A 12233-nucleotide genomic window follows, 5' to 3' on the forward strand; every position below is an offset into this window, starting at 1 on the left:
ACCTGCCTCCCGCGCAGCCCCGCAGGAGCTCGAGCTTCTAGGAGCCAGTGTGAGGTCCGGGCTCGGCCTGGGCTGGGCGGAGCCCGCTGCCGAAGCGCCTCAACGCCGGGCCGCCGCCCTCCGCGTGACCTCCACCTTCGCCGTCATGCCCATGTGCACAACGGGGAAACGGAGGCCCACCGCGAGGCAGGCGGGGACAGCCAACTCGCGCGCGCACCGGCAGAGGCCTATTGGCCCAGCCGCCCGCCGTCCGCGCCGCTTCCGACTCCGCGCGAGGGCCTCTGGGGCGGGTAGTCCCCGCGCGCGTCCGGGCTCGGCGGCCATTGGCTGGTGCGGGAGGGGCCGCGCACGCCGGCGGCGGGAGGGGCCGTCACGTGATGTTTGGGTCCCCGCCCCGCCCGCCCGCCCGCCGTGAGCGCACGGAGCGGCCCGCGAGCCACCGAGGCCCAGGTGAGGCGGCAGCGGTGGGGCCGGGGCCTGGTCGGGGCCGGACGTGGGGCAGCGAGGGCGAGGCGGCCGGGGGCCGGCGCGGGGCCCGGACCCCAGCGGGGGTCGCGGCGTAGCGTGGGGCTCGCGGGAGGCCCGGCGGGGGGCGGGGCCGCGCCAGTGGGGAGGGGAGGGGGCGGGGCCGCGCCGGGGGTGGACCCGAGGGGCGCCGGGGACCCGGAGCCGCGGTCCCGCGAGAGCGCCGTGTTTCGGGGACCGGCCCGCGGGCACATGCGCTCCTCGGCGGGTCCTTGCGCGCTGTCCAGACCCCAAGTCAGTGGGCTCTGGCCCGGGCGGCCGGTGCCTGCATCTGGAGGTCAGTGGCGTCCCGGGGAGCGCCCCGGCGCCTACTTGCTGGGTGCAAGAGATGGTGCCCTTCCACTCAATAGCGGAGCCCGCCTTCGAGACTGAGCTGGGGACCCCGCCACTGTGTGCTTGCCTCTCCACGCCTTTCTGTCCCTTCTCCAAGTTGTAAGAAGGTGCTTCCTGGGTACTGGGGCGGGCGACATCCCCACCAGGGACTTTCAGGTGATGCTGATCTGTGCTGCCCCCGCAGAAACTCTCCAGGGACCTCGTGTTTGTTGCCTCATGGCGCAGTCCTCCTGCTCTGGAAGCTCTATCTGTGATGTCCAGTGTGGCAGCCCCTAGGCATGTGTGGCTGTTTATATTGACCTTAACATGAAGGATTCAGGTCCTCCGTGCCTGTGGTCACATGTCAGACACTCAGTAGCCACACGTGTCTGGTGGCGGCTGTGTTGGACAGCGCGGGTAGGGAACACTGCTTATCACAGGAAGTTCTGTGAGCCGTGGTGCTGCTCAAAATGGGCCTCGCCCGTGCTTCTCCGCCCATGCTCTGCCCATGCTTCTCTGCCCCTCATCCTGCCAGGTGCCTTTCCAGCCACACCTGGCGCCCTTTCCTTCCTCTGCTGCACACTTGCCTGCTCTTTTAGTTCCTGGCTCGCTCCTGGCTTGGTGGCAGCTCCGCTTCCGGCATGTGTGAGCTCACCTTTCTGACCACTCTCCTTCCTACAGTATTTCCTGTTTGTCATTGTTGCTCATCTGCTTGTTTTCTGTTTTATCTTTAGTGTCTGTGAGACTGGGATGGGGATTGTGGCTTAGAATACCCCCAGTGCGGACCTAGTATTAAGTTGAGAGTTTCGCTGAAGTTTGTTAGTACTGAAGTGCTTCTGCCGACTGGACCTCTGCTTCATACAGTTCGAGCTTATACATCACAGCACCTCAGCAGAAGTCGTAGAACAAATGTTTGGACGCAGCAGCACGGGCAGTGAATGCAGGTGGCTGTGGGAGGCTGGCAAATCCAAGAAGAGTTCCCGGAGGAGGTTGAGTTTTGGCTGGGTCACCTCTGTTTCTCTCCTCCTCTGCTGACCTGGCCCCATGAACATCTGGCAGCCTGTGGCTGCTCTGACTCCATCTAGGAACCTTCCCTGGACATGTCCCCTGAGTCTGGCCCTCTGCAGATGCTGGGTCGAGAACCTAGACCTAGGCACTCCGTCTAGGGGCTCATGGGCTCCTGGGCAGCCAGGTGTCCCTGAGTCCCTTCCACAGCTCCTCATGGCCTGCAGAGGGAGGTCCTGGGTTTGGCTTCTGCTAGCAGCTCCAGACACATCTTCAGTCCCTGCTTGATGTCCCTGACAGTGCAGTCCTTTTTCCTGCACAGTCTGTGGCTTTTCTCCCTGGTGTGCCTGTCGATGCAGAGCCTTGTGCTTGGGATGCCCTGGCACTGCTCTGTTTGTCTTTCCTGTGTGCCTGTGAGCCCCTGTGGCCTAGATCTCTGCCGTGTCACCCTTGTGTCCTGAGTGCCCAGCCCAGCACTGAGAGTAGGATGGGCACCCAGCAGGTTTTAAAGAATAAATAAACTGGACATGTAAGGCTTCGAGCAGAATGTAGTGAAAAGTGCACCTGTGGAAGGTCATGATGCTGGAGCTTGAGACGGAATCAGGGAGTCACCTTCCAGGTGGGAGGAGTTGGGGAGTCACCTTCCAGGTGGGGAGGAAAGACACACACGCCTCAACCATGGCTGTACCAAGGCATTTACGACACGGCGTGGATGCATCCTTCCACAGTCCTGAAAAGGGTTGGTGAGTGTCTGCAGATCATGACATGAATGATACTAGTCATAGCACTTCCTGGTGCCAGGTGACCAGTGACCTGTGCTCATTACTCAGTTTATTCTCACAGTCACCCTGGGAGGAGGGTGTGTTATCCCCATTTCCCAGATGGAGAGACTGAGGCATAGAATGGTGATCTTGCTGTGAGTCCCTCAACTGTCGGGTTCTAGGACGCCATTCATTCAACCCAGACAGACACATTTCTTCCGAGGTTGTTGGGCGTTTTTATCCCTCTGAGTGGTGTTTGGCCGTATGAACAGTTAGGGATTAGGCTATCTTCTTCTTCTTTTTCTTTTTCTTTTTTTTTTTGAGATGGAGTCTCACTCTGTCGCCAGGCTGGAGGGCGGTGGCACAGTCTCGGCTCACTGCAACCTCCAGCTCCCGGGTTCAAGTGATTCTCCTGCCTCAGCCTCCCAAGTAGCTGGGACTACAGGTTCCTGCCACCACGCCTGGCTAATATTTTGTATTTTTAGTAGAGACAGGGTTTCACCACGTTGGCCAGGCTGGACTCAAACTCCTGACCTTCAGGTGATCAACCTGCCTCAGCCTCCCAAAGTGCTGGGATTACAGGTGTGAACCACCATGCCCAGCCCCCCTTTTTTGAGATAGGGGTGTCTCACTATGTTGCCCAGTTGCCCAGGCTGGTCTTGAACTCCTGGCCTTAAGCCATCCTCCCACCTCGGCCTCCCAAAGTGCTGAGATTCCCAACATGAGTCACGGTGTCTGGCTGCACGCTTTCTTTTTTCATGCACACGGGCGTTCTGTGGCTACTGGGTTTGTTTGGATGGTGTGATTCGCTAAAAAGATTTTGACCTTGTGGCGCACTCCAGCTGTAGTTCATTATGTTCTTTAAAGTCTGATCTGTGCATTGTCAATAGTAGTGGACTCCTGAGCAGCCCTCCTCTCAGATTCCTCTGCTTTCTGCTGGGATGCTCAGCCCTGTCTACACATTTGCGGCATCTGTGTGTGGAGGAGTGGCGAGCAAAAGACCAAAGGCAAGAAGGAATGAGCGGGAGAGGTGCAGAGCGCATGGCCGGTGCTGTCTCTCCAGAGGTGACAGTGCTAGACTCCTAGTAGGCAGGTCTGACTCGGGTCAGCCTGTGAGGGTCTTGAGAGGCAGAGTGAGGCCTGGACTTTTCTGGTGGCTGTTGGTGCTGAGAGGAAACCTGGGGCCCAGGCTGAGGTTTGCTGAAGAAGTCTGGAGACAGGGCTGGGTGGAGCAGTGCTTTGGGGTCTGGTCTGGGCCACACCTAGGGCCTGTGACTGGAGCCTGCAGGGGCCAGGCCCCATGCCTTGGCACTGTGTGGCTGAGTGTCTTGTGGTGGCCACTCTGTGGTCCCTTTTGATGGACTGGCAGGCTAGCCACGCAGCTGAGTGGACTGGCGGCAGCTGCTGCTCATTATCCTAGCAACCCTGGGCTCCAGGCTGCAGGCGGGAGCCCTCCCCAGCATGGAAGCGAGTGAGCAGAGCCAGGCACTCCCGCTGGCCTGGGAGCCCCTGACCCAGTGCTCTGGCCAGACCAACTGTTGTTTTCTTCCACAGTGGAAGATTGCCTTGTTTTCTGCCTCTAATTTGCTGCGAGGGGAGGGCTACAACCCAGCCCTGACCTATATAGCATCCAGGTGGGGACACAGCATTGCCGCATCTTAGCCATGGGGCTCTGACCATGTCACTTGGCCCCTCCAGAAGCCCTGCCTTTCCATGTCATTAGTCTGATCCTGCAGCCTCCTGGGAGGTGGGCGACATCACATCTGTCCCAGAGACTTGGAATCTCCAGGCATCTTGGGGACATCACCTGAGGGGTGTAGGGAAGAATTCCCAAGGTGCACAGAGGGGCTGTGGAGGGTCAGGGAGTGCAGCCCCAGGGCAGGTGGAGCTGCCTCTCTTCTGTGAGACCCTTGGGCTGCCTCGCCACTGCCCCATGCATCAGAGAGCTTGCTCTACCCGGTCAGCCACAGCACAGCCAGCTTGCATAGTAGAACTGAGTGTCAGGCTGTCTTGGATCCTGATTATAATAACACCTCCCGCTTTTGACCACAGGGCATCTGTCAGGCACCCGCTAGGCTCTTCCTACTCCTCAGATCAGGTGACTTCCCAGCCTTGGGAAACTTACCTGAAGTCATGGGGGTGGTAAATCACCAGCCATGAATTGAGCCCTGGTCATCTGACCAGGATTCTGATCAGAGGTGGAAATCGGAGGCCCTGCTCACCATTCTGCTGTCCTGCCCATCTGGCGATCCTGCTCTGCTGCTCTCCTGGAGGACCAGGCTGGAAGCAGCTTTACAAACAAAAATTCCCTGTTTGAGTTAGAGGATGTTACTAGTAATGGCAATTATTGCACTAATAAAGACCTAATCCTGCCCCTCCCTTCCGTCTTGAGATGATGTTCCAGAACAGAGTGTGGCAAGGGTTCGCAGGCTTGAAGGAATCCAGGTATGGAGGTTGAGATTTCTAATGGAGAGGGAAGGTGGGCGGTGCTCAGGATTCTTGTTCCTATAAGGCTTGAGGCTAGGAGTTTGGGATGGCGTGAGCCCCTGGGAGGCTGTGGTTGCCTGTGGATGGTGTCTAGTTGAGTCAAGTGTTTCCAGGGCTTTGGGGCCAGGCGCACGTGTGTGTGTTTATCACCTGAGCCTGCCCCTGGGTGTCATCTGAGGGGTGCAGACTGAACCTGTACCAGTGGGAAGCTGGGCCTTGGAGGGGTGATGGTGAAGGAGTTGAGTGTGGTGTGGTCTGGGGAAGATGAGGGCCAGTGTTCTGAGGGCATGGATCATCAAGGCTCCTGTCAGAGAGCCGTGGACAGAGAGAGCCACAGGCATCTGCCCTGGACGGAGTGGGCCACCTGGGCTGTCCTCCATCCGGACCCATGATCCGTTCTAGCCAAGTATTTGGAAGGGGACATATTTTTAAACCAGAAGCCCAGAATCAGTCTCTCCCCGCATTAGAAAGAAACAACACGACACAGCAGTCTCCTTCCTGGGCTGGCTGCGCTCAGTGCTAATGAGGAGCTGGACTTATTGCTGGGAGTCTGACCTCCTTCCCCCCTGCTGCTCACTTGTGGGGAGGTGCTGATGAGCGTGGCGTGCTGGGAGTGGGCGCGGGAGGCGGGGATTGCGAGTGGGGAGGACTGTTGCTTCTGCTGCTTCCTGGTACCTGGGCGTTTTCGCTGGTCACAGCCTCTAACCTGGGCCCCTTAATGGTGCATCTTGCTGAGGGGTAGCTCTGGCCGTGCCGCCCTCTGGTGACAGATCTTCCTGGCAGCTCCAGCCTCACTCTCACTTGGCATTTGTGGTGCTCCCTGGGCTTTCCAGCCCCTGGGAAACCTGCTGTGCTGACTTCTCAGGCTGCCCCCAGCCTGCCCCCGGTGTCTTTGCTGGGGCTGCCACTCTGCCTGGAGTGGCCCCGGCTGGTGACCTCCTGGGCTGTTGAAGTCTCTGCTTGGGGACACCGTCAAGAGTCAGCCCCATCCGCTCATCCTGAGGGCCTGGTGCCTCCCGGGGAGGGCAAAGCAGAGAGAGGGCTGCTGATTTTGGGAAGCGGCTCCGCGTGGCTCAGGCCTTGTTGCATTGCGGTCGTTAGTTTTCCTCCGCAAGGGCCAGGACCTTGTCTTTTCTGTCTCTGTGGTCCCAGCACAGGGAAATGTGCACAGTGGGCACAAGATAACCATGGGAGGAGCTGAGCCTCACCTTTAGGCTACTCAGCCCCTGATGCATGGGGCGGCCCCCTCCCCTACCAGGAGCAGGAAGTGGTGGGGGACAGGAGCAGCGATGCTTCCTGCAGGCGGGCAGGTCCTGACTTCCCAGAGCAGCCTCCAAGGTGACACCATCACCCTATCTTACAGAAGGGAGGCTGGGTCACCTGCCCGCGTCTCTCCTCATGGAGACTTGGCTTCTAGGGCCCTGCACGCTTAGTGCGCTTCACTGTCCCCAGGGCGCAGCAGGCGCAGCCTGGGATGCTGCTAGCCGAGGAGCCTTGGCAGGGCACGCAGGAACGTGGACGGGCGCGCTGGCGGCTGGGGTGTGAGGAGTGCTGCGGTGACCCTGCGGACTGTCCCACAGCTCAGAGCTCAGTGGCCTGGTGCCCCTGGTGCCCCTGGTTGGAGCAGGGAGGTAGAAGTCATTTTCTGTCCACCCCAGAGGTGATGTGGTTTCCCAAGACTGAGAAGCAAGTGCAGAGCAGAGCTGTGGGAGGAATCCCGTGGGGCCTGGCCGTAGAAACGGTGGCCTGTCCTTCCCACACTGCCCCACGGGAAATGGGCCCAGGACTGTGGGGCACTTCCAGGTGAGTTGATTTGTTCCTTGGAACCCCAGGGGTTCTAGTCTTCCCTGCTGCCATCACCGTCCCTCCCTTTACCCAGAGCAGCTCTGATGTGACCTGTTGTACCTGGTATCTTCTGAGTACGGTTGTGTTTGGAGAAAAGATTCTGCAGTTGAGAATAGTTCTAGAGCTGCTTTCACTCCCCAGTTTACAGATGAGGGGTCAGAGGTCTGAGCTGTCTGGTCCACCCGCCCTGCTGCTGTGGGGTGCCCACACCCTGGTTCCTTCAGTCCGACAGGGTGGTCCGACAGGTAGAGTACCTGCCGCCTTTCTGCATATCTGCCCCCAAAGCTGTTATTTTGACACCTTAACCTGTGCAAGAGGGTATGGAGGCCCCTGGAGGCGCAGGCATAAGCGTGGGGCGCATGGGCACCCTGCAGCCTTCTGCCTTAGCCAGGGCGGGAGGACCTCCCAGCCCAGCAAGGAGCGAAGACGGGCAGCCGGCGTGGGCAGAGCTGTGATTGGATGGGTGGAGAATGTAACCATATAGGCAAGGTTTTGCTTTCGTAATGAATGTCCCTAAGCTCAGGTTTTAATAGCCTGAAGCAACAAAGGTGTATGTCCGTTGGGGACTCAGAGTTCATTGGCCAGAAGGAACCACACCGCTACAGCCACAAGAGGCCAGGAAGTGCCCGCACTCCCCGAGGGAGGAGGACTGGAAGTCTCAGGTGACCAGCACGAGCGATGCCGCACTGACTCTGTAGCCAAGCAGCTTGTGCTTTGAACTGGCTGCCTTTGCTGCCTGGGCTTTCCTCCGATTTTCCTCCTGGGATTCCCTGTCTGCGTTAGGAGAGGGTGGACTGTGTGATGCTTCGCCTCCCTCTGGTCCTCCACTCCAGGAGGTGGTGGAGTGGACGGGGCGGGGGCTCGGGGGAGCCAGGCCAGGGAGAATGTGGCCTCTGCTCTTTCACTTTGCACCTTCAGGCGTGGCGTTTGACGTCTCAGGGTCTTTTTGTAAATTAAACTTTTTGTTGTGACCATTGTAAATTCACATACAGTTGTAAGAAACAACACACAGATCCCGTGCACTGCTCACCCAGTTTCCCCAGTGGTAGCTTTGTGCAGAAAGAGGACAACAGCGCAGCCAGCAGATGGGCCAACGCGGCTGCCATGCCAGAGGTTTGCATCGTCACTCAGAGGAGCCCTGTGTCAGTGCCCATTTCCGGTGAAGCCTACCTCGCTTCTGCCTCGAACCCTTCCTTAACTCCTGGAGCCACCAGTCCTCCGTCCGTCTCCGTGATGTTGTCATTTGAAGCGAGTTGTAGAAGTGGACTCCTGCAGGGTGTGGCCAGGGATTGGCTTTTTCCATTCGCCATCGTTCCCCGGACGGTTCTCAGGGCTGCTGCAGGGGCCAGGAGAGGTTTCTTCCTGTTGCTGAGACCTGTTCCACAGTGTGGGTGGCCCACACGTTCTTCTAATGACCTTCTACTTTACTGTTTTGAATAGTTTAAGTAGTTTGACAATTAAAACATGGCAGGAAGCATCGGGTAGAGAGTGTCTCTATCCCTGGCTGGCCAAGCCTCCATCTCCACAGCAGCCACTTTTGTGAGTTTCTTCTTCTTCTTTTTTTTTTCCTTTTTCTTTTTTTCGAGACGGAGTTTCGCTGCTGTTGCCCAGGCTGGAGTGCAATGGTGCGATCTTGGCTCACCGCAACCTCCGTCTCCCGGGTTCAAGCAATTCTCCTGCTTCAGCCTCTTGAGTAACTGGGATTACAGGCATGTGTCACCACGCCCAGCTAATTTTGTATTTTTAGTAGAGACAGGGTTTCACCATGTTGGCCAGGGTGGTCTCAAACTCAACTTCTGACCTCAGGTGATCTGCCTGCCTCGGCCTCCTAAAGTGCTGAGATTACAGGTGTGAGCCACCATGCCTGGCCTCTTGTGAGTTTCTTACACAGTCACGTGAAACATAAGGACATTTTGGTCAATGATGAATGGTATAGACAAGGGTGGACCTGTAAGATTATACCAGCGCCGAAAAATTCCTGTCCCCTAGTGATGTCCTAATGGTCATGATGTTGTAGTGTAATGCATTACTCACATGTGTGTGGTGATGCTGGTGTAAGCACACCTGCTACCCTGCCCATCATCTAAAAGTTCAGCACATATGCTACATAATACTTGATAATAAACACGTTATTGTTTTGTGTATTTATTATACTTTTTATCATTATTTTAGCGTGTACTCCTTCTACTTATTAAAAAAAAGTTGACTGGGTATGGTGGCTTACGCCTGTAATCCCAGCACTTTGGGAGGCCAAGGTGGGCGGATCCCCTGAGGTCAGGAATTTGAGACCAGCCTGGACAACATGGCGAAATCCTGTCTACTACAAATGCAAAAATTAGCCGGGCATGGTGGTGCGCATCTGTCATCCCAGTTACTTGGGAGGCTGAAGCAGAATAATCACTTGAACCTGGCAGGCGGAGGTTGCAGTAAGCTGAGATTGCACCATTGCACTCCAGCTTGGGCAACAAGAGTGAAACTCTGTCTCAAAAAAAAGTTAACTGCAAAACAGCCTCAGGCAGGGCTTTCAGGAGGTATTGTCATGGGATCCTTGGGGTGTCACTTAGACAGTTGGAAACCTCTTTGGACGGCGGTGCCTCTGCCTGAGTAGTGCTCACACCTGCTGGGCTTGTTCCGTTCATTCAGCCCAGCAGGCTGTGCTCAGCTCGTGCTACCAGCCCAGATCCTACACCTGCCAAGGATGAACCAGGCGTGGATTAGTGAGGGGTGTGTGGGTGAGCAAGCATGGGTCTGGCCACTGTGCACAGCTGGGCACGCTGGCTGCTGCAGCAGGGCAGGCAACCCCAGGTGCTGGCACAGGTGCTGGCTCCTTGCAAGGCTGCAGCTGGACCAGATGTACTGCAGTGGCTTCCCCTGTGAGCACCCGCATCTGAACGAGGGGAACGTGGTGGCGCTGGAAGCTTGGTGACGCCAGGAACTGCAGAGCCTCAAAGAGGGTGCCACAGCCCTGGCTCAAGGAGTTTTTAGGTCTGGGCTTCCTGAAGAGCTGCAGCTCTTCCCTCCTCCTCGGCGCCTGCAGTGTTGCGAGTAGGGAGGTGTGTTTCTGTCCCGTTTGTGTTATAGCTCTTTTAGTCATGCCACTAGGCGGGTCCCAAGTTCTTGTCCTGCGTCCAGGACAAATGAGATACACAGACAACTGGAGGGTGAACAAGGTGGAGAGGAGCTTCACTGAGTGCCAGATCAGCTCTGAGGAGAGCCACAGTGGGTTGGTCCTTTCTGCAGGCAGGTCACCCTGATGAGTGTCCCGCTCTCAGTGGAGAGGAGACCTGCAGTGGCAGCTCCTTCCCACAGCTGGTAGTGATGACCTCTGTGTGAGCCTGGCTGGGTCTGGAGTTTGTATGGGCTCAGAAGGGAGGAAGTGCATGCTGATTGGTCCAGGGTGGCCATTGGTGGACCCAGGATCAGCGCCAGGAGTTCTTTCTCCAGGCTGCAGACTTCGCCTGGGACCGACAGCCTGGCTGCCAGGTTTCCCGTGGTCCCTGGCTGGAAGGTGGGGCTTTACTGGGGACCTTCCGCTTTCTGCCCAGGAGCATGTTTGCCTCCAGCCACCGTCAGTCATGTCATCCATGGTGCCCAGCCTGTTTGTGCTGAGGGCACTTGCAGGCCTGTGCCGAGCCACCTTCAGCCCCCGCTCAGCCTCCCTCTCATGCTTGTTGGCGGCCAAAGTCCAGAGGGGGCCAAGTTGGCCGGGGGCTGGCATGTCAGCCCCTCTCTGAGTGCACACACCAGCCATGTTGCTACAGAGCTCAGGCTGGGCTTCAACGTTGCTCCAGAATTGGAGCAGGCACTGAGAACCGGGAGAGGCCAGGCAGTAGGAGTAGGCACTTCTGAGCCTGCACGGGCAGGGAGGCTTCCCAGGCCCCCAAGAGTGCAGGGATGTCCGGGTCTGCAGCCATGGCTGGTAGGGTGGAGCTGTGCCCAGGAGTGTGGGGCTTCCGCCCCACCAACTCAGAATTGTGTGGACTGCCGTCTGTTTCTGGCTCTCACTGGCTCCACTGAGTGCACAGCCCCTGCCACACCTTCCCCGCTGCAGCCAGCATCACCACAGCGGCTGCTCCAGGCAGGCCACCGCCACCATCAGTATCCAGAAGACATTGTTATCCTAGGAGATGACGGTTCCATGTGTGTTACTGCCCCTGCAGACCTTCTTGTGGGACAAGAGGTAGAGAGGGAGGACAGTGATATTATCATCCTGACCCTTTGTAGGCCTAGGCTAGCGTGTGTAAGTGTGTGTGTGTGTGTGTGTGTGTCTTAGTTTGTAACAAACAAGTTTAAAAAGTTAAAAACAGGAGAAAGCTTATAGGATAAAGATATAAAGATGGAAAATACTTTTGTACAGCTATATAACATCTGTGTGTTTTAAGCTAAGTGTTGTTACAAAAGAGGCAAAAGTTTAAACACTTATAAAGTAAAAAAGTTACAGTAAGCTAAAGTTAATTTATTATTGAAGAAAGAAAAACTCTTTTTTAAGAGACAGAGTTTCACTCTGTCACCCAGGCTGCAGCACTGTGGTGCAGTCATAGCTGACTGCAGCCTCGACTTTCTGGACTCAAGTGATTCTCCTGCCTCCACCTCCCAAGTAGCTGGGACTACAGGTGTATGCCACCATGCCCGGCTTGTTGATTGATTGATTGCAGAGATGGATCTTGCTTTGTTGCCAAGGCTGGTCTTGAACTCCTGGCTTCAGGCAGTCCTCCTGCTTTGATACCCTCTCAGGATGTTGGAATTACAGGCATGAGCCACCAAAACTTAAAAAAAAAATAGTGTCGCCTAAGTGTATGGTGTCTGTTATAAGGTTCCCCGCAGTGTACAGCGTCTACTGTAAAGTTCCCCGTGGTGTGCAGTGTCTACTATAAAGTCCCCAGCAGTGTACGGCGTCTGTCATGAAGTCCCCAGCAGTGTACAGCGTCCGTCATAACGTCCCCAGCAGTCCCCAGCAGTGTACGGCGTCTGTCATAAAGTCCCTAGCAGTGTACGGCGTCTGTTATAAAGTCCCCAGCAGTGTACGGCGTCTGTTATAAAGTCCCCAGCAGTGTACAGCGTCTGTCATAAAGTCCCTAGCAGTGTACGGCATCCGTCATAAAGTCCCCAGCAGTCCCCAGCAGTGTACGGTGTCTGTCATAAAGTCCCCAGTAGTGTACAGCATCTGTCATAAAGTCCCCAGCAGTCCCCAGCAGTGTACGGCGTCTGTCATAAAGTCCCCAGCAGTGTATGGCGTCTGTCATAAAGTCCCTAGCAGTGTACGGCGTCTGTCATAAAGTCCCCAGCAGTGTACGGCGT

The 12233-nt window shown here is 56.7% G+C and overlaps 1 protein-coding gene across 8 annotated transcripts in view; it reads left to right on the plus strand.

Annotated features, from left to right (window-relative positions):
- Window positions 1-305: 305 nt before the first annotated feature.
- TSNARE1 (t-SNARE domain containing 1) overlaps window positions 306-12233 on the plus strand; it is a 139383-nt gene continuing 127455 nt past the window's right edge. For 2 of the 8 annotated variants that reach the window (XM_030921018.1, XM_030921025.1), the window contains exon 1: window positions 659-802. The gene's annotated coding sequence lies outside the window, so the exon portion shown is untranslated. The other 6 variants (XM_030921022.1, XM_030921027.1, XM_030921024.1 and 3 more) reach the window with 5 other exon arrangements.

This window comes from Rhinopithecus roxellana, chromosome 17 (genome assembly GCF_007565055.1).
Source record: "Rhinopithecus roxellana isolate Shanxi Qingling chromosome 17, ASM756505v1, whole genome shotgun sequence".
Lineage (NCBI taxonomy): Eukaryota > Metazoa > Chordata > Mammalia > Primates > Cercopithecidae > Rhinopithecus > Rhinopithecus roxellana.